Below are 23,779 nucleotides of genomic sequence, written 5' to 3' on the forward strand. Positions count from 1 at the left end.
AAAGTGTCACTCCCTCCTTCTAGTGGCTAGTGTAATAGGAGCTCAAAGATAGCTAATGAAGTTGACTCTTACTAGCTGCAAAGTCTGTGTTTAGGAAGAAAAGGACAAGAGGAATTGTGGCCTAGTGGGGTTCTCCTCAACCTTAGGGTGGTCAGAGCCACAAGAGGACTTGTCAAAAGCCAGCTGGAATCCACTGGAGGATCCCCCGGTAGGTCTGAGGTAGACTAGTAAAAGCACATTTCTACTGAGCTCCGGTTGACCCTGACTCTTCCCAGATTCACTAGCACAGGATGACTGATGGGAGCTCAGGCCTCGGGCATTGCTTTGCCTCTGGCTGGTGCCGTTTGCCAGTTGTGTGACTGTCAGCAAAATCTTAGTCTCTCTAAATTGAATTTCCCCACTGGAAAATGATATTTTCTCTCATCACCATGAGGAGTTTTGGGGAAATTACACACCCAAAGTAACAAGCAATAAACATTCCGTAGTGACCCCTGGTTGCGGTTCTCCTCCACTCTTGAGAAAGGCTAAAGCTCAGGACGATCCTTCTGGAGGGCTGCAACAGGCTGTGAGCTGCCCTGGCTGGTCAGATCTAGATCCTTAAGCAGAGGCAATAGGAGAGATGAGAGCATCCTTGCTCTTCCAAAGGATCCAGCATCTTGAACTCTGATCTTGGCCCTCAACAGCCATGCTAAAAAGATAGCCGTTAACCAGAGCTTAGTTCAGGCCTGCCTTGCCCTGTGAGCACGGTCTTGGGTCTCCACACAGCCTAGTGATTAGCTTTGTGTTTGGAGGTTCACACTCTTCTCCTTGGACAACACTGCTCTCTGTTAACTTCTGCCCGGAAGGTTGGTGGGCAGGTAGCTTTAAAACTTCTGCAGCTGCAAGCCCTGGGTGACTGGTGAGACCCAAAGGAAGAGGTTGGTTAAGTGAGCTTGCAAATGATTGTGTTTGTATGATACGTGTATTTGTGAGTGTGTGTGTGTGTGTGTGTGTGTGTGTGTGTGTGTGTGTGTGTATACACCTGTGCCTGCCTTAGCAAGTATATGTGTGTGGGGTGGAGGCTAGGGGATGCTATAACATCGAACACACACACACACACCATCATCATCATCATCATCATCATCATCATCGTCATCATCATCATCATTATCATTTAGGTCTCAGGAAAGGAATAAGTAGTGGCACCCAGTCTCTGCCATAAACCCAGGTACATTTTAACAAGGGTACCCACGAATGGAGCACACATGTGTCCAACTCACTAGCTCACAGAGAAAAAGCTGAGGAGAAACTTCTCTTCTGAAGTCCAGCCCAGGGATTAGCACCACACAGAGAGCTTGCCTCCTAAACTCGGCAGCCATTGTTAAATTTAGCAGCCGTTCAGCCCACGGGGGAAATGGGAAACTCTTAGAAGAACCCACCATCAACTACACATCGTCCTGAGGTTCATCAGAGGCTAGCGCCAGAGAGCCCCGTTGTCAGCAGCGATGCACACAGCCAGGTTTCTCCAGGGGCTGCCAGACTGCGCTGCCAATGTCCCAGAGGGCTCACAGCTGGCTTTGAACTTCTGTTGCATATTCCAGTCCACCCCCCAAGACTCGAGCCACCAAATCTACTCCATAAGGTCCTAATAACACAGTTACAAAGAAGACCCTAGAGCAAACAAGAATGCTTTGCTTACCAAGTCAAAGAGCCCTCGGAGATGGGCCCCAGAATCAGCCTCTCTAGGTTTATGAGCACAGCGAATTTATACGGTTTCACATATCAAACCAGAACGGACAGTGTGGGATGGTCACAGGCCCTCCCTAACGATGTTATTCTGTTCGCAGCGTACGGTCATACGCACACAGCGTTGTTAGGTTTGACTTGCTTAGGAAATAGCTCAAGGATACAAGAGGGAAAGCACAGTTGGTAGTGAATCCTAACCGCCTATCTGTGGCTGTCAGACGGAGGGAGAAACAGGTTCCTCGTGGATGTGTCCACATTCAGCATGTGTATTCAGAGAGTCATTAACAGCCTCATCAGATCCCTCTGCACCTGTGAAAACTTTTGTCTGTCTGTCCTTTGTGGCTTCCCTAAGACTTTGTAAGTACAATCCTTTTGGACTACACCACTACACCCTTTAGTCTGGTGAAGTCCTATCTGTCCTTCTATATATTTGTGTGTGTATATATATATATACACATATATATATATACCCCAAATAAATTCATTGCTTTTCTCCTATCCTGCTCAAATACTTCGTTTTACCAGGTTTATCCTAATAAACTGTGACCTGTTTGTCTTTGTATTTGCCCCCTTAACTGTACTGTGAGTTCGCCCTCAGGAGAAATGCCTTCTTTATTTCTGTATACAATGGCATGTGGGGGAGGGGGAATGATCGCGTGTGACTGAATTTCAAAATGATTTGAAATTAATGTTAGCCCCATAGTTTACTAGTTTATCGAGTTTCTGGTCTTATGCCATGGCTTCCATCATATTTATCTTTGCCTTCAAGGAACCACATTGAGTCTTCCATGAACAACTAAACCCAGGGTTCTGGAAGACTCCCGTTGCTGGGAATCGAGCCTCCTCTGTGCAGTGGCTGATTTCTATCCATTTGTCTGCTCCTTCTAAGGAACTTGGGACTGCAAAAACTGCAACTTCTACTTAAGCCGGGCGAGGCAAGAGTTACCTAAAATTCACTGTCAGGCTTGGGCAAACAAGACTATTACTGGATCAGAGAAGTCATAGAGGAACCCCTGTCTAAGCCACACAAGAGCCTGACCTAAGTCAGATCCGCGAATTCTGGGCTCGCCCAGACCCACCAAACTGTGTTTACTCTTGTGAGTAGAAGGAGTAGACTACTTTGGCAGAGAATATTTAAAGAATCTGGGTGGGGTGCCTGGGCCAGCTGGAGTTCATCTACAAGATGATGTCAGAAGAGCGGATCCTCTAACAGTGTTGGTCATCGCAGTGGACTCAGATCTGGATGGCAATCAAAGCGAGAGCCTACGTAACAGAGCACATTACTTCTGCAGGTGTCTGGAAGGAGTGGGTGTCTTGGATAATACATGGATTTTACTATAAAAATTTCTTGATGTGGAGACTCTTAGGTAATAGTCAAGGCCCTAATTCAATGTGCTCACTTTGAGATGGACAGCCATGCTGTGTCCACCTATAGTCCTGGGGGGGGGGGGACTTGTTAGCACACTGATGCTGTACCTAGGTAGGGATAGGGCCCAAGGCTGAGGAGGACTAGATCCTTCCCTGGGTGCCATGTCTCTCAGAGTCCATGATCTTACAAGGACAAAGAGTCCTGATGTGGCACCTCCGTATGTGTTCTCTGTTCCAAACAGAGAATGCATATATATTACAGAGAGATTTACAAAATAGATGATCACAAGATTCTCTGCACACTGGAGAGCCAAGAACCCAGCAGCTTCTTAATCCAAGAAGTTGGGTACTTCAGCAGTCCCAGTCTGGTCCAGAAAGCTGGGAGAAGCCTATGGAATTCTGGCCTTCAGCCCACATATTGGAGGCTGAGGAAGCTGAGTGCTCTGGCAGTGAGGAATGGCAACAGCAGAGGTGGCCGTGGGGTAGATGCATTCACCAGCAAGCAGTGAAGGAAGGACAGGCAGAATCAATATGGACTTCCCCTGAACTGGAAAGTGTTGGAAAGTGTTGCCCACTCTGAGGAGTGTATTCCCCTGTCCATTCATCCTTTGGGACACTAGCGGGGCATTTGTACAAATGTCTATGCATCTATTAGATGCAAATCTTAGCATTTGTAAGTTTCTGAAGTAATCACTCAGTAAAGCTGACACTGGCAGGCCTGTTCACCAACGTGGCTCACATCCAATAAGAAGCAGCCAAGTTTGTGGTGGGTGGAGACACAGCCTCTGTTGTAGAATGGCATCCTCCAGGAATGACAGGGCCATGGCCATTGTCCTCTCGAAGTGTAAGCAGCTGGGATCACCAGGAGGCCTGCACAAGTTTGAGTGCATCAACTTCTACGCACAGAGGTGGAGAGCTCATGTGTCCCAGCCCAGGGATTTATAGAGTTAACAGTTACTAGGGGAATAGACTCACAGGGCCTCAGCCTTCCCTGAGATTCTTAAGCAGTTAACAGTTATTACAGAAGAGGATCCACAAGGCTCTGCTCCTCCCCAAGCACAGGCATTCATAATTGATGGGGGAGTGACCTATGAGGCCAAACTCCTCATCAAGCATATATAGACAGTTGCTAGGGGAGAGAGAATGTTTCCTTCAGTGGTGTAGCTACCAGAAGTTGCTCATGCTCCTGTAAGTAATCTATCACTTGGGCTCCTGTGTAACCAGAATTAAAGTCACAGTTTCAACAAGCTGCCCTGGCTACAGTCATTTCTTCATTTCTCTCATTGGTGCTCTGCATTCTGGATGAGAAGCTGTTTTGTTCATGTCCCCTCAGACAGAGGAGCCTCCCTGAGTGACACCCACCTAGCAGTCACAATTGCTGGCTCTGATGCTGTCCAGACTGGCTTTGACTTGGTGACATCATACCTCTTAGCAGTGACCCTGAGTCTGTCTCTGTTTCCCACTCCTTACAATAGTGGCAGGACTGGGGATGTGGCTGCATGATGGAGCAGCTACCAATCATGTGTAAATCCTGGAGGTGGAGCTTCAGGGCCAAACAAAAAGTCTATCAAGCAGATAGCGTAGGGCAAACAGGTCCAAGGAAAAACACCCTGACCCTGACTTGACCCCAAGACCAAAGTCAAAGTTTTAAATCCCACGAGTCCCTGAACTTGCCCCAGAATCAAGCCACAAAAACCCAATCCCAAGCCACTCTGGAAAGCCCTGCCCCCACAAGAAACGCCATATAGGCTCTGTGCCCCATTCAGTTTGTTGCTGCCTCTCTCACACCCTAGAGGCAGCCACCTTCCTGGATTTTTTTCCTTCCCAATAAATCTCTTGAGTGAGGTTTGTTGTGTGGGGTGACACTTTCACCAGATCAGAGCTCAGCCAAGCAACTTCTATGAGGCCAGAGCAGAACTAACACTTTGGCTGGGGGAGGCTTTCCTCTGCTGGAACAGACTTGTTAACCCTTGCACTGCGGAAACCTTTCCCTGGTGCAGAGCTGCAACACTTCCTCCAGAAGCCCAACCGCAGCGCTTACAGAGACTCTGTGCTATTCCTTGGCTCCCGACTGCCGGGATACCTTTCCATCCGAGCTCCATCACTAACAGATAATAATCTTATCTTCCCTCTTCGCTTATTGTGGTTAAGTACATGTGAGATTCGCAGTGCCTACAGCATGATAAATGATCAATAAATATTAAGAAGTGTCATTTCTATGACCATTTTCTTCCCCCCTTCTAGAGGGAGGCTAGTGTGCTGATCTCAGGGTCATCAACAACACAGTAACAGCTTGGTGGTAGTGACGCACACCTTTAATACCAGTACTTGGGAGGCAGAGGCCAGCCTGGTCTACAAGAGCTAGTTTCGGGACAGGCTCCAAAACTACAGAGAAAGCCTGTTTCGAAAAACCAAAAAAGAAGAAAAGAAGAAGAAGAAGAAAAAAGACAGTAAGATGAATGTGGACTAAATTAGAAAACACTGTTGAGTGACGAGAACTTGTCCTAGATCCACTCTAAAGTCCTGCAGTTGGAAGGCTAATGGCACACATCCGCTTGGTGGCAGTTTGCAGAAGCTAAGATCACCCCTGAGTTATGAAAGGTCCAGCACACTACACAGAGGCCAGATAGCTCCTACCAACCGCATTCCAGTGACCTGGACGTAAATGAGTCAGAAACACATGGGCTAGATTTCCTTTTGAATTCACAGGGGTTTAACAATTAAAAAAGAAGACGTGTTTGCCAAGATGTGTTTTGTAATAAGTCCTGAAATAATAAATGGCTCGCTAGGACGGAAACATCAATGAACCATCCAGGATGCTCATTCGCCTCATGAGACAGAGGTTGAAATCCTCAGGAAATACTTTGAAAGAAATCTGGCCTGACATTCATCGCAAGCCAAAACCTAAGTAGATGTGGGACGGAAGAAGAAATTTCTTAACTTTAATGAGAAGGTGCCCGGAAAGAGCAAAAAAGATGGGCGAGAAAGTAGCAATGTTGCTTCCGGGGGACCAAATGCCGCAGTGCATCCTGGGAGACTGAGCTCCACTCCCCATATTTCCCTAGCTGACTGCTGAGTTTCAGATGCACCCTTGCTTCCCAGACCAGGTTCTGAATATGTGAATTAAGGGGATCTCCATTACTTGTCTTCAAAGACCCCTTAAGAGTCTAAACAGTCACAGGTATCCATCACGAGAATATAAGGACTTACATCCTCCTACTATTTAGTGAGCAAAAATTAGAATTAGCGAGCTCGCTCCCAGGAGCTTTGCTTTCAGTCTACCCATAAGACTTCCACTGTAGCAAGAAGTTTCTGCCTCTTTGTGAACACAGGCAAGCTCACACTCTGGCCGGGCTGCTTTAGGAAGGGGGTTTGGGTCCAGCCTCCTGCTCCATCTGTCAACGACAACTGTTTTTTTTTTTTTTTTTTTTTTGGTTTTTCGAGACAGGGTTTCTCTGTGGCTTTGGAGCCTGTCCTGGAACTAGCTCTTGTAGACCAGGCTGGTCTCGAACTCACAGAGATCCGCCTGCCTCTGCCTCCCGAGTGCTGGGATTAAAGGCAGACTCCAACAGCATCAGAAAGAAGTTACAGTAAATGAGAGCCTGGAAATAGCTCAGTCGGTAAACTGCACATCTGCCTTACAAACACAGTGACTGAGTACAACCCCCAAATCTACAAAAGAAAGCCAGGTGTGGCTGAGCGGGCTTAGGATCCCGGGCTTGAAGAAGGATCCTGGGATATCTGGGGCTCCCTGGCCAGACAGCCTGGCCTACTTGGAGCGCTTCAGACCAATGAGAGACCCAGTCTGGGGAAAAATAAATAAATAAGAAGATGAAGGATGCCTGAGGAACTTTGCTAGAAGTTAACATTATGATAACGTTGTTAGAGCTTTCATTAGCTAATTTTACCAACTTCCGCGGTGTCACCTGACTGAATATTGGCTACACTAAATAGTCATGCCCTTGAAAGTGATGACAGACGTGAAGGGAACATTCCTATAGATGGTTTATTTTTCCTCCAGCAGTTTCATGTTTCTTCATTTTTTAAAAAAATTCAAAAAGAACAATTTTATTAGGGTTTAATAGAAAAACTCCAGGGTAGGGAAGGTGTAGATCTCAGCAGCTGCTGCCTGGAGAAGGAGAATAGAGAAGAGAAGAAAAAAACAAAAGAAAACAAAACATGCCTTTTGAGTTAAGGAGGTCAACCACAGGGCAGACGAACGGCCGCATGGGCCAGGGACTTTGGAGGAAGAGCGGGTAAACTCAAAGTACCAGAAAAAGCATCCTTAGGCAATGGCCAGCATCTGAAAGGAAAAGCCAGAAAACAGAAGGAAGAAAGGCTGTGCTTTCACAGGGAGTGGTGGGAAGACTCAGCCAGACCTCCTGAAACTTGTAGTGACTGCAAGGGGTGAGAACTCTGGGGAGCAAAAGTACAGTAGCTCATTAAAGGGTTAATCATCCTGCTTATCCCTTCAATGTGGCTTAGGATGAACCTGCCTTTCTAGGGGTGATCCCACCTTCCTGAGGGGTGGCCCTTGGCCAGATGATTGCCCAGTCCCACTGGATTAACTCTTGTGTGTTTGGGGCAGCTTGAAGTAGGTCACCATACTTTATATTCTTTCTCCTATCCAGATCCAAGATTAACTGTAGGCATGACTGCACATGATAATAATGCCTTATTGCTCATAAAATCTGAGACAAGAGAGTTGCTTTTCTAAAAAGATTTATTATTTTTATTTTATGTGTCTGAATGTTTTACCTGTGTGTATGTTGCAGGCAGCCCTTGGAACCCAGAGAAGAGTATCAGATTTCATTGTACTGGAGTTGCAGGTGGCTATGAACCACAGTATAGGTGCCAGGAACTGAACCTGGGGCCTCTGCAAGAGCAGCCAGTACTCTTGACCATTGAACTGTCTCTTCTCCCCAGAGGAAAACTAAAATTCTTTTTCTTAAAAGAACTATAGCCCCACTGACATAAAGCCATTCAAACTTACTAATGGTTATTTTATTTAAAGTTGGAGATGCCAGTGCTCAAAATTGTTCCACAAAGATCCAATCTATCTGTCTCTCTATACATGTATATATTTATATTTTAATTGCCTCAATTATTCTGCTTCATATTACCATTATAATTTTTACAACCATCTCTTGTTTAGAAAAAGACATCATATTCTTCTGTCAAGCTAACGCATGCTTTTAATGTTCATATGAACAGTAAATTGACTTCTCTATTTAGAAGTTTAAAATTTTTATTGTATGTAAGAACAATTAAAATGCTTTTTGTATATTATGCTAACAGCTTTTACAATGATCAGTAATTATTGCAATATTATATCTTACAATGAATCAGTGTACATAGACTTCAAATAAATAATAGAATTCCTACATATAAAACACATAATGAAATTTTTATTCCAAATTAAAAGAATGTATTCCTCCACTTCAAAGCCAGTATTCAAACATTAACATGTTTGAATGGCAATGCTTTGTTTTGAATGTTGATTTTATGATAATTAGATATGCTATAGATGATTGCAGCATACCCCATCATGAATCATTGGGCTTAAGGAGGCCAGACAATCTAGAAGACGACACTGGCTTTGAAGCTTCCAAAGATGGGACAGCATTCAGCAGCCCCTTGGTAGCTTTAGCCTGGCCCAGCACATAGAGCCTCTGTTGCCTGGTTCAGGTACCTCCTCTCCAAGTCTAATGGAGTCTCTGAACCATTCACTTCTGAGTCCTTAGTTTACAAGTCAGGTACAAGAGGGATACAATGTTGTCTATTGTAGGGAGAGTTGTCCATATCCTGTGTAGGAAGAGACTGTTCTTTTGTTTCCCAGGCACCCAGTCCAAATAAACATACAGAAACTATATTAATTGTAACACTATTTGGCCTATTAGCTCAGGCTTATTAACTAACCCTTACATCATAAATTAACCCATTTCTATTAATCTGTGTATTGCCACGAGGCTGTGTTCTACAAGTAAGGTTCTGGCAGTGCGTCTTTCTCTTTGGCAGCTACATGGTGTCTCTCTAACTCTGCCTATTCTCTCTATAAATCCCTCCCAGCCTGGCTATAATATGCCCCACCATAGGCTAGAACAGCTTTATTCATTAACCAATAAAAGTAACACATATACAGAAGGACTTCCCACATCACTCCTGCCTCCTCAAAGCAATTTCTCTTTTGAGACTTCCACACGAAGTTTCCTTTCCTTTGGCTCTAACTGCTCTTGTCACCTTACTTTTGAGAATGTGAAAGCCACGTCTCATCCAGAAAGCAAAGAGAGCCTATGCTTCACTCTTTGCAAAGGCCGTCACATCTGAATACATCCAAAGAGCTCTTAACCAGAAATGACAGATGGAAATACATTTCAAACATGTTAGAAATAGTCATCTTAACTCAACAATCCCATTGCTTGTGGCCTGGGCTAGGTGGAAACACTGGCAGAAATCTATGTGAACAGGTCTTTATGTTGTTCTTATTTGTAGAACAGCAACAACAAAAAAGAAAAAAACTAAAGAAATATTCAAAAGGGACATAGCTCTGTAAATCATGTATAACCACAGGAGGAAATATTATGTAGCTATTAAAGTGATGTGTTGTCTTGGAAACATCTTGTGTATAATGGAAGAGCTTTAACAGTATAAAATTTTATGAATCCATGATATATTTTCACCAATATAAAATATATGACTGACAGTGTTTGCTTTATGTCTTTCTGAAAGTTTCCAAGCTGAAACCTGTTCAGCCAAGCAAATGTAACAGAACTCAGGGCCCCACTGACTTCCTTGTCTGTGCTTTCCAGTCCCTGACTCTGAGGGGGACACAGAGACTCCTTTAGCTCACTTAAACTAGAGACCGACGGTGTTCTAAGAAGGTAAGTTTGGTTAGGCCACTCCATTTTTAATGGGCTATTTTTATTTTTAATCATATGTATGTGTAGGGGACAGGGGATGTACACACAAGTGCACGCACCTGAGGCGGGCCAGCAGAGGGCATCCAACCCCCCTGGAGCCAGAGTACCAGGTGAAGTGAATGCTGGGAAACAAACTCAGAAGATCTGCAAGAGCAGTCTGGGCTCCCTCATTTATTGAGCCATCTCCCCAGCCCAGGGCATGTTTAGGAGTTGTGTGCGTGTGCGCGTGCGCGTGCGTGCGTGTGTGTGTGTGTGTGTGTGTGTGTGTGTGTGTGTGTGTGTATAGGCAGCTTTTGTTTGTTTGCTTGCTTTTTTGTTTCTTTGTTTTTTTTCTGTTGTTTTGCTTGGTTTTCTGAGGCAGGTATCGTTCTGGAGATCAGGCTGACCTTGAACTCACAGAGATCCTCCTGCCTCTGCTGGGGCTAAAGGTATGCACCATCGTGCCCAACCCAGATGTTCAGTTATAAATTTTTTTTTAACTCTGCCCTTGGCATTCTGCCCTTACTCCCTTGATCAGTAAAGCATAATCACTGGAGATGGTCCCTTAGTGCCCATGGGTGCATATCACTCACCATAGCTACCGCAAGCAGACCCCTGGGGCCATAGCTATGTATCAGTGAGAATAAACTTAAATTCTCAGGCACCATTTGCCCTCACACCATGACCTGTGTGCAGCTGAGTGACAGGAGTCCCCCTCAGGCACTCAAGCTTTAACAGTGTCTGTCTCGGTTTAAGAGGTTTTTTTTTTCCCCCCAAAACAGTAGCTCACATATTTCCAAGGTACAATGCTGTGTTCTTATATATGACAGCATTTTACAAATTGGAACAATTAGCTTCCATTACCTCATTGTTTTTGTTTGTCTGTTTGTTTTGCTGTTTTTTGGTTTTGTGAGACAGGGTTTCTCTGTGTGGCCTTGACTGTCCTGTAACTTACTCTGTAGAACAGGCTGGCCACGAACTCAGAGATATACCTGCCTCTGCCTCCCAAGGACTGGGTTTAAAGGCGTGCGCCAGCACCACTCAGTTTCCTCATGTTTTTGAAGTGAGAATTTTTCAAAACCCTTTCTTCTGCTATTTTGAAATATAAGATACATCATCAAGTGTGTGCATCCCGCTGTACCACAGAGCATCTGAACATATGCTTCAGATACTGATCCACACATAACCTCCCCAGTCCCCTTTCACCTCCACCCCAGCCTCTGGTTGCCCCCACCCTACTATGTACCTCTATGTACTCTATTATCCCACACCCCACATGTGCTGTGATCCTGCGGTGTTTGTCCTTTTCTCCAGCATCCTCCGGGTCCATCTGTGTTGCTCACTGGGTGATCATCAATGACGATCCCAACTGACGTGATAGCCAGTGCTTGTCAATACATAGATGACTTTAAAATGCTTAAAAATGATTTCAAAAGTAATTAAAGGATGCGAAGGCCATCTAATTCACTTAGATGCCCTCTGTGAGTTGACAGAGGGCTATTCCAGTCGTCCTGTAATGATCTTTTCTGAATTCTCATTGGCTGATCAGACATTTGTTTTTTGTTTTTTTTTTTTGTTTTTTTTTTTTTCTGAAGGATGCTATAGCACACAGCCTGCAGAAGCTCAAGGGCAAGGCTTTCCCTTCTCCCGCTAACATTCCTTATCCTCAACCCCCAATCCGAAGTGACACATGAAAAATCTGTGTCATTTCTTATTATCCACCACTCCTACCAGACTGGAAGATCTGAACACAAAAGAAAATCAATCATGTGGTGTATTTCCAGCACCTGTAACAGCACCTAGGCCCTAGTACGTGAATAACGATCAAAAAGTGCTGAAGGAGCCAATGCGGCCACAGTAGCTCAAGGTGACCACGTGTGAGAAGACTTCTCGGCAGCCACAGTACCGAGGACAACAGCTCTCCTGGGGATTCGCCGATCTGGTTTTAATCTTGCCAACAGGCGGCATTTTGTAACTAATCAGGTTTCCATGGAAAGGACTGATTTAGAGTCAACTTTGAAGATAAAGAGATTTTGCGGTTGAGAACCTTTTGTTGTTCCTGAATCCATCGTACGGTTCCCTTTATTTCTTCAGCTGGTCTTGATCTAAGCTGAGGTCCAGTTGCTGTTTGGGGTCTTGGAAGGTCAACGCAGTGGCAGCAGTATTCATGGCCCGTGCTTGTCATTTATGCCCTGTGACCTTGGCCAAATCATAATATGACTTGCCTCAAGTGTACCTGAAAATGAAGAGTTTGGGGAGGTCTGCTCTATGTGATAAGGCTGAGAATACCACCAAGTCATACTAAGCTCCCAGTGCCGGCTGACCTGCTGCTGATGGCATCTGTCAGAGAAGCTGACACATAGGTAGAAAGAAAGAAATATATTAATAGGCCCAAGTGTCTACCGTGGCTTCCTTTAGAGGCAGAGGTTGAAGAACCATGCCTCTTTTCTTAAACTCCCTATTTTCAAAGTTCCACACAAAGAGCTCATAAAACCAACACCAACAAACCATGGCCCGTGCAGTCCGCAGGACATTTAAAATGGGTGGTATTTACTCCAGTCAGATCCCTAAAGAGCAGTCTTCAGCTCTGTCAGAATGGCTCACTCTGGTTTATCCTAGGCTGTGCAGATGGGGCATCTGAAGAGAGCTGACTCAGCCGCAGGCGCGACGATGGATGTTGGATTTTTCCCTCAGGAGTTCCTTACATCTGCATGTGGACATTGCAGAAGTTGGTGGTGGTCTTTTATTTCTCCTATGTGTTCTCTGCCATGGTAAATGCTGCTGTTTTAGGGATTCAGGCTATTTCTAAACTTCTATTCATTTATTTCTTTCAACTCCGCCTAATCTGGTTTTGATTTTATTATTTATTTTTATGTGGATGGGTGCTTTTGCCTGAATGTGTATCTACATACCACACACATATAGTGCCTAGGGAGGCTGGAGGAGGGTTCAGATCCTCAGACTGGTATAAAAGACAGTTGTGAGTCATTATTATGGGTGCTGAGAATTGAACTTAGGCCCTCTGAAAGAACAATGCTGCTCATAAATGCTAGGCCATCTCTCCAGATGTTACTCAGTCTGATTTAAAGGAATAAGGTATAGGGAAAGGGTTGGGGATAGAGCTCCCTGCTAGACCACTTGCCCAGCACTCATGAGGCCCCAGGTTCAACTCTTAGTTACGGAAATAATAACAACAATGATAGTAGCAAATTCTTAAAAACCTTGATTGTAATAAAAGCCCACTTACACAAAGCATAAGACTTAACATCTAGTAAAAGCATGAGACAAGGCCCCAGATCAGCTCTTTGTACCTGTGGGAGCACATTCTGCTCCTTCAGCCAATAAAGTAAATCAGAAAGAAAAGGCAGATGCAGGGATGCTGTGTCCTGGAGAACTCCCTGCTAAGGTTTGGATTGGTGTTGGCTTTGCTCCTCCACTAAGCACCCTGGCTCCTCAGCCAGAACTCTCTCAATCAAGCTCTTCCCATGTTCCAGCACATGTTTCTCCTTATTTCTCTCCAGGACCAGCCCTGGATGCCTGACTTGTGGCTCCAGATACTCCCAGAATGTTCCAGCAAAAACACACTGTTTTTTCTTAGTCTTCCCTAGACTACCACTAGAGTCTATCCACAAGTATCTCATTTAAAGGGGTCATTTCTCTCCGACTATTTCTGCTGAGACCCTGGAAGATATCAAGGAAAAGGGTTAGAAAAGATATGGATAGCTAAGGAAAATAGGTGGACCTGCACACAAACAGTTGTGAGCATTCCAGTGGTCAAGTTCAAAAGCCCTGAACATACTGGAGAGTGGGATAAGATTGTTTTTTCTTTACACAGAATTCCAAGTGAGATTTCTGTGTTTCTTTTTTTTTAAAGATTTATTTATTTATTATGTATACAACATTCTGCCTCGATGTATGCCCGCACGCCAGAGGAGGGCACCAGATCTCAGTACAGATGGTTGTGAGCCACCATGTGGTTGCTGGGAATTGAACACAGGACCTCCGGAAGAGCAGCCAGTGCTCTTAACCTCTGAGCCATTTCTCCAGCCCCGATTTCTGTGTTTCTTTACACTGTGGGAAATTCTGAGTGTCCATGCATCCCATTGCTGTAACACGGGGATCCTTGTAAGGAACGTTCTCAGCATCATGAGAGAACCAGGGAGTGCTGGGAACACAAGGAAGATTCAGCACCAGGAGAGAAAGTCACCATGCCCAACCAAGGTGAAGTCACACATGTTGGGTAACCGAACCACTGGCACCTAGTCTGTCTAGTCTGCAGCACTGTCCCCTCTGCCATTCTTCCAGAATGATCTCTAGCCCAATGTGCATTGAATAAAACAATAAGTATCTTGAAACTCAGTAGCATCATTTCTGGCCTCCTGCAAATTACAGCTTCCAAGTGTACAGTCCCCTGGACGAGAAACTGGGGTGTTGGAGGACAGCTCTCCAGCTTGGCTGGAGCCTGGAGTTATCGGAGGGTCTGCTTCAATACTGTTGCCTGGCTCCTGTGTCCAGTTTGTCTGAGGTTATTGGTCCAGATTTCAGGCAAGATGTCAGGATCTTATGGAACCACCCAGATGACTCTGGTGTATGGCACAGTTAGAGAACACAGTTGTACAAAGTGTAAAACTAAAGTCAAGAGACAAAGGCCTGGGTGCCATCTTCTGAGCTTTAGTTTCTCCACATAAAGAGTGAAGAGAAAATCACCTGCTCAGGAGGCTGAGATGTTCTTAGTGGGGAAAGTGTTTGGGGAAAACATGAGGATCTGAGCCTGGATCCCCCGTACTCTTGCACAAACCTGCTATGGTGGCACACAGCATAACCCCGGGGCTATCAGGATAGCAGAAGCAGAAGAATCCAAGGGGATTCTAGTCAGTTGGTGAGCTCCAGGTTCAGTGAGAGACCCTGTCTCAAAATAAGGTGGAGAGCAATACAGGAAGACACTGGACATCATCTTCTGTCCTTCCCATGCAATCCCATAAGCACACACACCTGTACACACACACACAGTTTTAAAAAGCAGTTGTCTTGAACACTCCACAGATTTATTGTATGAACATGTGTGGTTTGAATGAGAATGGCCTCCACTGGCTCATACATTTGCATGTTAGTCACTGGGGAGTGGAAGTTTATGAGAAGGATTAAAATGATTAGTGGGTGTGGCCTGATTTAAAGAGGTGTGTTGGTGGGCTGGGCTTTGAGGGCTCAACTGTTCATACCAGGCCCAGTGTCTGTCTCTTTCTGCCTGCCGCATGCATGTCAGGATGTATAGCTCTCAGCTACTGCTCCAGCACCTTACCTGCCTACTTCCTTCCATGATAAACAAGGATTAACCCTCCAAAACTGTAAGCAAGTCCCCAATTAAATGCTTTCTTTTTATAAGACTTTCCTTGGTCATGATGTCTCTTCACAGGCATTAGAATAGTAACTAAGACAGAACTTTGTAAAGTTCTGTTGGTGACTTCAGTTATCATCACCAATACTATCAACATGTACATGAGATGAAAATACTAACATACTAACAATTAAATATAAAGACATCAACCCATTCCTTGTTGATTACTCTCACTCAGATTTTAAGGTCATCACAAAAGTCTTTGATGTTGAAGGCTCTTTGGGGAAATTTCTAGTTCATAGATTACCTACCACCCATCAAGTTAAAGACAAGTTTATCACATCCAGCAGGAGACTAAAAGCTTAAAGTGTGAAGGACAAAAGGCTTTTTTCCTCTAACCTGATAAACCTGCTTTTTTGTCTTACACATTTGCATCCTCTAGGCAGATGTCAGCCTGCACTGGTGACTGTCACCTGCCCCCTCTGTTCTTCCTTCTTTACTGTGTGTGATCATAGAAGATCACATCCTTTCTCTCCCCAAACCCCAGCAAACATTTGTCAAAACTTGGTCTAAAGGAAAGGTCTGTGTTCCATGTTCTGTACATGAAACCCTCTGTACATCTTTTGAACTATCTTGAACTTTCTTTGGACTCTTATCAATCAAAATAGTCAATGATATATGTAAATGAAACTGCAATCTTCTGTTCAGCTTGAAAAATCTGTTTTTCTTCCAATGTGTTTAATGTTCAGAGATCATTTAATGTCTACATAATTTTCCAGAACAGGATGTAGGGAGAGTCATAGCTATAAGTGTGCTTCAACCTAAACTATTTTTGAGGTTCCTTTAATTAGCACTATACTGCCATTTCCTAGAGGAAAAAAAAAATCTGCTTTGTAATTCTGTAAGCTTTGCCAATCAAGTCTGAAGTCCTTAGGAAAATTATTTACTGGTTCAAAACATGTTTGTAATTATTTTTATTACTATTATTGTTATTATCATTACTCCTCATCAATTCTAGGGCCTTCTACACTCGGGGCAAATTCTCTTACTGCAGAGTTTCAGCGTCAGCCCAGAAGCCAGGACTTTAATTGGTGTCAGTGCTGCTGGCATCTCCTCAAAGACAGCAGCACTTCAGAGATGACAGTCTTCTCAATGTCAGTGTCTAAACTCCTTCACGTAGATACTGTGACTGGCTCAGTGGAAGCTTCTAAGGAGCCTGTGGGATTGCCAGGAGGAGTGGAGGTAGCGATCTCCCTCCCTGAGGAAGTCACACAGTGATATGGAAGAGAAGTTCTTTAGATAAAGAGACCCAATAGAATCCTCAAAACTTCAAAACCAGAAGCAAAAATCTCACCCCCCCCCCCACAAAAATAAAGAAATGAGGTGTAAATCAAGATGGGATGGGGAATTCAGAAAAAAACATCTATTTCTAAAAGGAATACTTGATACTCTGACTTTCCGTTAGATTCACACCAGATACTGCAGTGCATGTACTTGCTCAATTGGACAGTTCAAAAGTTTTATGTAAATTAGCACGACCATGTCAAGAAGCAGCAAACGGGTGCATCATATATTGAAATCTAAGACAGAGCCTCGTGAGTGTAGCTCAGGCTAATCTGAAACTAAAGATGTCCCTGCCTCGATCTCCTGATTACATTATTCCTTTATTTTGTGGAGGTGAGCCATGGGTTCTAGAGTTGAAAATTCAGATTGCCAGACTTGGCTGCAAGTACCACGCTCGCTGAACCATCTTGCCAGCCCCAAATATTTTAACTATCATCAACTGAAAGTAGAAACGGGGATCAATGAGGCCCATTGTCCAGTCAGTCTAACCCACTTAGGAAGCTCCAGCACAGTGAGAGCACCTGCCTCGTGGAAAACCCTGTGCTGTGGGAGCTCCTTCCACTTCTTCAGCCAATAGCCTTTAAGATACCAGCCCACTTGGGCGTGGTCTCTTCAGTTTGAAAAAGCTTGCAGTAGCTGTGCGCTTGCTCCCTCTCTCTCTCTCTCTCTCTCTCTCTCTCTCTCTCTCTCTCTCTCTCTCTCTCTCTCTCTCTCCCTCTCCAGACTCCACTTCCAGCTACCAGACTCTTTTCCTGGTCATGCAGAGGGCTGTTGTCTAGGACAGTGATCTGTAAGTTTTTCCTTTAAATAAATAACCCTTTTATTAATCATAATTCCAAACTGGTGTGGGATTGTTTTGTGACTTATTCCTTTAACCCTGAGGCACCATACCTGAGGCTGGCCTCTGGTTTCTATTTGTGCGTGCGCATGTGCACGGGCAAGTGTGTGCAAACACACACATACCTGAACACATACAAACACAGAAATACGCATTCACTCACATACAGAATGCACTGACTGAGCCTTTTTAGAAACGTTATTAAGGGATAATCCCCTTAACACAAAATCTACCTTTCTAAAGTGTATGTTTCAGTGAATCCACCGTTTGCATCTGTTATCTCTATATAATGGAAGTAACATTTTCATCACCCTCCAAAGCAGTTGAAACCGCTCAGCAGTCATTCTTCCTGCCACACCCAAGCCCTAACGCTGCAATGGCCACCTCCATGCATCTGTCTAATTGGGGAATTTGATGGAATAGGAATCAGAACAAATACAAAATTTTCAAAATATATATATAAAAAAAACCTCCTGTGGTCTCTTGTTTCTGGCTCATTCCAGTTAGTGTATTTTCAAGTTGGTCTGCAATGCGTGGCTTTTACACTTAGGCCTATGGCCCATTTTTGAGTTCACTTTTGCCTGTGTTAAGAGGTAAGAGGCCTTGTCTTCATTGTTTCGTGTGTGGAACTGTAGTGTCTTTCTCCCCTTCCGAAGTCCTGCCCCTGGACTCCTTACTGTGTTCCTTAAGTTTACACTGAGTGTAATCATCGATATGGTAGGATCCACATCTGTGATTTTGCCGATGTTGTCTATGTCTGCCGTCTTTGTTCCCCTCATCCTCCACTATAGCCTTCTTCGTGGGTAAATGGGTATTTTATACTCTGCCATTTTAATCCTCTTGTATGCTTTACTGTATAGTCTTTAGCTTCTCATTGGTTGTTATAGTAACCAAAATTAGCATCTGCAAACAACCTGTTTTGGTTGAACGCAAACTTGATTTTATTTGTATACAAAAACTTAATTCCATCCCCCCTCTTCCTTTGCAACTTTATTGTAACAAAATTTACATCTTTATACATTATCAATCCCCAGCACATATTTTAGCTACAGACTTACACAAATGACTTTTAAATCAGGCAGAACTTAAACATTACCTGGTATTACACCGTCCTTTGTTCTGCCTGCCTGTGTGAGCTTCACTGTGCTCTTTCTTAGCTCATGTGGAACAGGACAACTGCCCAAGGCCCTGTCATCTCATAATCATGACGCAACATCTGCTTATTTGAAAGTGCCGTAATTTCCCATCTTAAGAAAAGTGACCTTCATTTGTCAACGAAATTCACTATTACAGAAAAATTAGGACGATTTCAAGGAGCACTGCTTAGTAGCCAGGCCAGTCTGCCGTTTGCCACATGTGGAGAAACTTGCTACTAATGAAGCTGTGTGGGGGGGCACACACCTGAAAATCCCATAAGTCGAGTATGATCCAGAACTGCTGTGGAGATGAGTATCTCATCGAGACCTTATAAAAAAAAATAATAATAACATTAGGTCTGTTACAAAAATCTAACCCAGGATTCACAAGTTCAAAAGCCCCCCCCCCATGAAAAGATACCAGAGAATGGTGGGGACAATGGCAGACTGAACACCTCATCCAGCTACTGCTCAGCCGTAGGGAGTGCCCACGTGGAAGCTGTAGCGATTTGAATGGGGGCTCACAGTTTGGTATGGCCACAGCCTGATTCCTGTAACCCATGCATCCAATCTTAATTTAGAAAACACACTTGACATCTTGAGATGATATCATTCTAAATCACCTAAGAAGATGCTAAATCTAATAACAAGTGGTCTTGCTAGAGCAAGCCAGGAGAAAAATACAACCAAGGGGAGTCAGGGTGAAGACAGAGATGGAGACCGGAGGGATGCAACCACAAGCCAAGGAGTGGAAAGTTAGGAAAAAGTAAAGGGGGGAATAAATTCCTCTCCCAGGCCTGCCTCGAGTTGGAACTCTGGCCACAGAACTGTGACTGGGCACGTTTCCGCTCTTTTCCGCGCCAAGCTTGCCATGTTTTCTGTGTAAGCGGTGGTAGGAACCTGCCTTGGATGGGCATCTAGGGACACTAGGACTTCCATTATCAAGGAGACAGAAATCCAGAACTTCCCCCACACAGTATTTTGTATTTCAAAACACTGAGTTGGCCAAATAATCCATTTCTCGCCATCAGCTCTGGAACTCTGGTCCCGATTTGCCGCTCCGCTCTAGGTATTCCCAAATCTGTGCCTCGCTCAGCTTCCATGCAGGTCCCAAATAAACTCTGTTCTTCCTGGAACTCTCACAATAGACTCGACAGGCTCCTAATTCCGGTGAAGGAAGCACAACTACATTGGGCGTAGTTTTGACATTAAGCAGGGTAAACATTTTAGGTCCCCCGTTCCGCAAACTTGGGGATACAAACACTCTGTTCTTCTGAGCTGACATCACTGCATTTGGTCTGATTACACACACACACACACACACACACACACACACACACACACGCCCATTCGGGTTTGACCAGTGAAATCAGCCTTCAAACCAGCTGCTCCGCTGGGAAATTCAGTCACTAGCCCTACCTGGTGGTCTCCGCATTCCCAGAGCACCTGGAGTCATTGTCGAGATTCCTCTGTCCCTGCGTCTTCAGTTCGCCATTGCCTCATTAGCACTTCCGGATTCCGGTCTTTTGCCTAATTTCTAAGTACTTTGTAAGAGGCAAGAAAAACTACGCTTCCCACATCTGGGCCAGGACTGGCCAGCAGGAGCCCTGGGCTTCAAGCCCATTTACCCCTGGACAGCTGCATGGCCTTGGCCGACCCCGAGAGTTCACCTCTCTAGGCCTCAATTTCCTGCAGCTGATCTCCGAATTTCCTTTCAGCTTCAAAAATTATTTTGACGGTATAATTTAATTATGCAATAAAATCTCAAATGTCTTTCAGCTTTCCATTGAGTTTGCACACGTGGAGAAAGCAGACACACGCTTTCATTTGTTCACTGATACCAGGTGTGTGTCGTGTGCCAGGCAGGCCATCAAAAGCTGGAGGTACGGACTGGCCTAGAAGTCACACACTCAGCAAAGAGCGTGCAGTCACACGCAAACCAACAAAACCAAGCTCGTGTAACTCACACAGAAAGAGTTGGAAAAAGGTCCGTTAAGGAGGTGAGGCTTAAATTGAGTTCTGTAGGGCAAAGAAGAGATATAATAGCCCATGAAGAAAATAAATTAATCCCTGGAAAGTGTATGGAACTCAGAGAATGGCCAGAACTTACTAGCTAAATGAGTCAGAGCAGCCTGGCCACCTTTGGTTGCTCTCTGAGACTTCAAGCAGCAGCGACTGAAGCTCTGCCCACTCCTTCTGCCTCCCTCTGGGCTTTTCAGCTCCTTCGGCCAGATGATTCTCAGCTCCGTGTTAAAAGGTGCCTTGCAGAACACCACCTCATCAAGACCAGAGACCTGGGCGCTAGCTGGGTGTGAACACTGAGACCTGTCCTTACTCACCTCCACTGTGCGTCCATCCCACTTCCCAGCCACCTGCCCTGGGACCCTCAAGTTCATGGATCCATGCGAAGTCAGTACTTCGAGCAGAGGACACAGAGATGTATCTGGCCCACACACGGATGTGGGGTTATGTACGATGTGTAAAAATGTTACAGATGAGGGGACCATGCTCCTGAAAGCAAGGCTACTTAAACTCATTGCTTAAAAATAAAAATAAAAAGGTTATAAACGTGGAAGTGGGATGAGTTGGGATGAGGAAGGGTATCAGTGAGAGTGAGAGGGGACAAGAGCCTGTGATGGGAAGAGGGGAACAGGATTAAAATGTAACATTATCTATCTCTCTCTATATATGACAATATTACAATAAAACCCATCACTGTGTATAATTCATATATACTAATAAAAAAGCTTTACAGTGGCCTGAAGAAAAAGCTAAAAGATATAAAACATACCCATCTACTGTTTTCTACCTCTCTCTCTCACTCTCTCTCTCTCTCTCTCTCTCTCTCTCTCTCTCTCTCTCTCTGTGTGTGTGTGTGTGTGTGTGTGTGTGTGTGTGTGTGTGTGTGTGTGTGATTCGCTTTCTGACTGAACCTGAATGGATTCGAGGGGAGTTCGGGGCTTTCCCCAGGACGTGAGGTTTCCAGGTTACCTTAATTTCTACCTAGATTATTATCTGCATGCCGTTTCACATGCTTCTGTGCCAGGAAAAATAAAAGGCCAGAGCCAACCATTTCTAAGAATTTCCCAAGGACTCCTAGCTGGCAATTTATATTAAACAGTGTCACATTCCATGTGCAAAACAAGTTGGTTTTCCCTTCTGTGGGAGTGTCGTCTTATAAAACCCTCCTGCTGTGGTGAAAAGCCCCTGATCAGCTACCACCTTCAGGGCTCTGATTCTTCATCCCTAAAATGGAGCTGCGGAGATATTGATGCCGCGGCCCTGAACAGAGACGATGCGGGCAGGAAATTTGCACAGTATTTTAAGACACAGCCATTACTCAACTGAAAAAGACAAAAAAAAGGAGTCATGGATTTCCATGACAGGAAAAGAAAGGCAGGCATGTAGACAAGGATCTGGAGTGTGAAAAAGCCAGACACGGGCCCTTTTCCACATTCCGGTGTTTTCAGGCCTTTATTTTAGGAGGAAACCGAAGAAAAGAGAAGTAGTGTCTTGCCTGCTTGAGAGACAGGGCGCTCTGCTTCCAGAAGCCTAGTGAGAATCTAAGAACTTCAGATAGAGGAAAAGAAAGTACCAATCTGTCCTTTTAAAAATTAATTGCAATTTTAAAAGATCACAATGAAGCATATTTCTGTCTAAAATTCTAATATCTTACGACACATGTGCTAAATACTGGCTCATAAAGTAGTATTAGCTTACAGTGATGGTCTTCTCACCAGTGCAAACAAAAAGTCAAGGGTTACAAGGTATATAACACAAAGGTGACAATTTGACTATCACAAATTATCATAATGTGCCCCATAACGATGGAATAAATATTATGTCACAATAAGAAGAAATAAAACATACTTCTCTCATATATAAATCAAACTTCAAAACCAAAAACTGAATTTGCAAAGCCCAGAGCCCTTGCTGTTCAGTGAAGTTGCTGCTGCAAAGCATAACGCCATCTTCCGAATCCAAAGCCAGTGGCCTCATGCAACATTTCTCTTCACAAAGGAGTCTCAGCGAACGTTGTCTCCTGAGACAGAGGGAAATAGAGTCATCCTTCCCAACAAGTTGTACAGTCTAGTGCTGTCCCAGAGCCCAGATGGAGGGGAAAGACACAGGAATATTGTAGGGATATTGGCCACCCTACAGCACAGAAAGGAGAAGCAGAGACAAGAGATCCCAGTGGAAAAAGACAAACCTCACAGGGAGTGAGCAGCTCAGGCTGCAGGCTACCAAGGCTGCAGCCATGATGGAGGACATTCTCCATCCCAACATCAAGACGGCAGAGACTCTGTGGAGAGAGTCCCTTGTTGGTGACTTTGGGCTCTGAGGACTGACACTCTTCGTGTGTGGTTCACAGACACTCTCATTACCCTTGCTGACTGACTCTCGGGCCCATTTCTGTCTCTAGGTTTCCTTTGGGTTTTCTCAAGTCTGGGTCTGGAATGGGCCTTCAAATTCATGGTTTTCCTCTTCAATAGCAAAGGGGACACTTTGAAGAGGAATGGGCCAATGACAGGATGCAGAGGACCTCCTGTTCATCCCCTCAGCCAGCCATAAGCTAGAGCAAGCAGTGTGCTTCTCTCTCTCTCTCTCTCTCTCTCTCTCTCTCTCTCTCTCTCTCTCTCTCTCTCTCTCTCTCTCTCAGACTTGCTCATCTCACTGCACCTGCTAGACTGGCCGCAACCCCTGACCTCCCGCTCGAGCCTTTCAAGAGCTGGGGTCACACTTTCAGTCCTTCTGGGAGAACTTCCGCCCCTTGCCTTCTCTGCTCTTCTGCTTACCTTGAGAGCTCTTCAGATTTCACAGAACACCAGGGAAATATCAGGATTTGAGGAAATGGTAAATTCCGCAGATGGTGTTGATAAAGTAGCTCCCTAAACCAGCTGTCTGCAGGACTGCAAAGCCCTGGTGACATCAAATGCTCCTTGTGCTCAGAGCCAGCAGGGGCCCTGGAGACCCATGAGTCCAGACAGCCTTCTCTGAGATGAAGCAAAGGGGCCAGGGCAAGTCAAGGGTCAGTCAAGGGTCAGTCAAGGGTCAGTCAAGGGTCTTGTCAGGGTGGTTCAGCTGCAGGTGGCTAAGCTAGGTTCCTGGTCTCTTGACTAGAGGTCCGAACAAT

The sequence above is a fragment of the Arvicola amphibius genome, chromosome 1, assembly GCF_903992535.2.
Source record: "Arvicola amphibius chromosome 1, mArvAmp1.2, whole genome shotgun sequence".
Taxonomy (NCBI): domain Eukaryota; kingdom Metazoa; phylum Chordata; class Mammalia; order Rodentia; family Cricetidae; genus Arvicola; species Arvicola amphibius.